This window comes from Crocodylus porosus, unplaced genomic scaffold, assembly GCF_001723895.1.
Source record: "Crocodylus porosus isolate Cpor-Errol unplaced genomic scaffold, CroPor_comp1, whole genome shotgun sequence".
Taxonomy (NCBI): Eukaryota; Metazoa; Chordata; order Crocodylia; family Crocodylidae; genus Crocodylus; species Crocodylus porosus.
This window is the reverse complement of record NW_017728925.1, coordinates 819,712-823,515: the sequence shown is the minus strand read 5'-3', so window position 1 is coordinate 823,515 and position 3,804 is coordinate 819,712.

Here is a 3,804-nt window from a genome sequence, read left to right as displayed (position 1 = left end):
TTTGTAGAAATGTTTATGAATGGTTCTGTACATATGCACAGTCGTTAATGAGGCGGGTGCCCAGGTGTGTACACTAATTTGTGTGCCACAGCGCATTTATTGGTGGGCTGTGGTTGTGTGGGATAGGAGTACCATTTTGGGGGACAGGGAGGCACTGTGTTTAGATTTGTGTGTGAAAGGAGAGTGCGACTTTGAAGGAGGGACAGGATGTGTCTGTGGGCAGGCACAGGCTTGGATGCGTGTCAAACCCATTACATAGTCCATGTGCGTCAGAGGATGGTGTTGTGAGTCTGTGTGTCAGGCAGGACACTTCTGCCTTGCCACTTTTTCTCACCTGAGGAAGGCCCTGAAATTTTAATCCAGCACCCAGGAGCACTCTTGGGTTTCCAGCCAGGTAGCAGCCTCTAGCTAGGCAGCTGGGGAGGAGTCCAAGAAAGGCTCTGAATGACTTACAGTGAATGATGGAAAGCCTCTTCCCGTGGCACCCTTGTAGTAATCGCAACGTGGTCATTGGAGTGACACAGCTCGGGAGCCGCAGCCACTGCCTTGAGAGGAAGTAACTGGCGCTGGGGCAGTGGGTAGAGAGAGAGCTAAGGCAGGAGATATGGGGCCAGGCTTTGGTCCTGTGGCCTTTGGAGACTCAAGTTGGAGTCGCGTGTTGCAACCAGGCTAGCGGGGGGGGCTCCTTGGATCTGTCAGTCACACAGTGGATTTGCAGGTCTCTCATCAGAGGAGGCCTTGGCCACAGGCAGGAGTACTCTGCAAGGGGGTGTGCATGGGGTTGTGCTGAAGGTAAGAGGATGTGGCTGTGGGAGCAGGAGTGTCACACAAGCTGGGAAAGAGGCTCAGGGTGTGCAGATGTGTGGGACAGCGTCCATGTATATCAGAAGGCAGGGTGAGGACATGGGGGCTAGTTCATCCCAGCTCATGAGCCTTTACAGAGTAGTCCAGGGCTCTCAATGGAGCAGATTGTGTGCCCTGTGTGGGCCTCTGCACAGCCCTGCAGGGCTCTGGGTCCTGGCAGTGAAGGGAGCCTATGGTGGGCTCTGCTGTGCTGGTGAACATGCAGTGAGAGGAGACAGTGAGAGATGGAGTTTAGGGAGTGCAACTGTGGGCATGGGCCTGTGGGAAGTGTTGGGAGCAGCAGGGCAGAGGTTGCAGGGGGAGTAGATGGGGAGTGCCGGACAGCTGTTTGCTTTCTGGCTGCCAGTGGCCAGCTGTGAGCTGTGCGCCTCTGGCTCTCTTACATATGTCGTGAAGGTCCTCTAGGACAGTGGTTCCCAACCTTTTTCATACTGCAGACTGGCACAGGGCTCACGGAGCTGGCTGCCTGCTTCCTGGGGCTGCCTTGCCACCCAGCTTTAACTCTTCGCATGACTGCTGATGGCAGAAGCCACTCACCTGGCCAGACAGGCGGGGGTCTGAGCGGGGGCTCGTGTCACGACTCGGCAGCCAACCCTTTGCGGCCTGGTACTGGGCTGTGGCCTGGTGGTTGGGAACCTCCACTCTAGTGGGAGCCCAGAGCTGACTTTTTTGCTAGCAGGCCTGAGCTGTAGGACACTGCGGACATGGTGATGTGTCACATTGAAGAGGTGAGGTTGGGCCAGGGGTGGTGTTGCATTAGACATGTCCCCTTTCTGCAGGCTGTGCTCTGCCCTGGTCTCTGTCTGGGAAGCTGTTTGATCAAACCCCCATAACATTTCTCGGTGGAGGTGAGGTGCGCTGGCAGCCCCGAGTGCGTAGAGGGGCCTGTCAGTTGATATTATCATCTATTGCTGTGCTCAGGCTGTGGGAAGTTAGGAAGCTAATGAAGCCACCCAGCCCAGAGCCTAGGGTGGAAGGGTGAAGGAAGTCCTTACACAGAGGAGAAGGGAAGCCTCCTGCCCCTGGGGGAGTGGGCCTTCGCACTGCACAAGGGAGCTGGGGGTACCACATTGCCTGACAGGAGCTCTACTCCTTGATGCTGCATCTTTGCTGAGGCTTCTTGTCATGCCAGGATTAATGTGACTCGCAACTGTAATAAGAATCCCTTGCCCTTTTCCAACACCTCCAGAGAGATCTTTGAGCACTTCCCTGCCAATAACAGCTAAGCCTGGCAGCTACCTGTGGCTGGTGCCAGCTGCCTGGTGGGCACTGATGAAATAACCAGCCCAGAGGGGGACAGTTCTTCCTCACCCCTCACTTGGAAGCTGGCTCCTGCTCTAGAGGGTTAAATCCCTTCTGGTATAGCTCTGGAAGTTCATGCTTCGCTATCTATAGGAAGGGCTGTGACTGTTTTGGGTACTGCTAAATCCTTGGACTCATCACCTTGTGGCCAGGAGTTCCACTGGTTAACAGGTTGAGTATAGCACTGATTCACTCACTTTACATGGGTTGCCTTTCCACCCTGCTCAGTGTCTCACTGCTTTGGTGTCGTACACTAGGGTTGAGAGAGGCCCACTTCCTTTTTCACTCCCAGTTGTGTTACTGTAATACAGGCATGTTTTCAGGCTTTGGCTCCCCCATTGAGACACTGGGGTGTCCATTAAGTAGGTATTGGATCAAGTTTTGGGAGTCTCAGGGTCAGTTCACCAAACTCATGCTGAAAACCATGGTCCTGCCCTTGTGCCTCTGCACATCAAATCCCCCCAGGCCTTGGCTCTTTGGCATCACCTTCTGCTCCCCTCAGGCCCTGACTGCCTCCCCCAATTCTGATCCTCTGGGCGTGCATGGAAAGCTAGAGGGCAGCCCTATCCACTCCAGTGGTCTAGCTGGTCTGGGAGCTGATGGCCACAATGTGCCCCTTCCTGAAGTTGTGCAGGGTCCTGAGCTGACTCGAGGGATGTTGAGTGACTCTCGTGCTGGTGAAGCAGCTGGACAGATGTCTTTGGAAAATTATGCCCTGCATTCCTCTGAAAGGTACAGGCTGGGCAGTAGCAAGATAACCTCTCTCAACACTGCCCTGCAGTGAGGGACCATCTCCCTGGCTACTCACTCCTTGGCTTGGGCAGGAGGCTGTGATGGGGTCTTCCAGCTGGAATTGGCATATACTGCAGTTCTGGTGTCTTTGATCCTGTTCTCTGCTGGCTTGCGGACAGCTGAGGCTTCAGGATTATCTTCCTGTTGCCCCCGTCCAACCTGAGCCCCTCTCTGCACGTCAAAGGCAGCATGACCACGCTGCGACTGCATGGTGAATGTCTCAGCAGCCCATTGCTCACAAAGGATGTTCTGCCACATTCGCACCCAAGTCGGGTTTCACTCACCCCACCCCCCACCTTGGGCAAGGCTGTCTACCCCATCCCCATGCCACGCTTAATTCAGCTAATGCAGTGCAGGCCTCGGGGGCCAGTCTCTGAGGTATCCACACACATGCCGGTGCCCTTGCAGATGCCAGCCCATGTTCCTCCTATGCCTCCTGCTGCTGAAGCTCAATCTTCTCTCAGATAAGAGCCCCAAAGCATTCACTGGCAGTCAGCGTGCTCTCAATGGCCCCAAAGGCCCCTTCTAGTCCTCTGTTCCTAAGGCCATGTGAAGCCTTCCTACCACTACCCAGGCTGGAGCTCACGGGGGCAGTTTCAAGGAGGCTTCTACAAAGGTGCAAGGTAGAAAGGGCTAGTGGATGGGAGAAGGGCACCAAGGGGGGTTGAGGGGTGACAGGTATTTATGGGGTGCCAGAGATGTCCTCCTAGTCCACTGGAAGGATACAGGCTTGTGAGCGTAGATGCCCAGGCTCTGCCATTGAGGTAAGTTGTATTTTGGGCAAATCATGCCCCTGCCTCAGTTGTTAAGTGTGCAGGGGAGGGGGGGGGAAGTTATTTCAGTGTC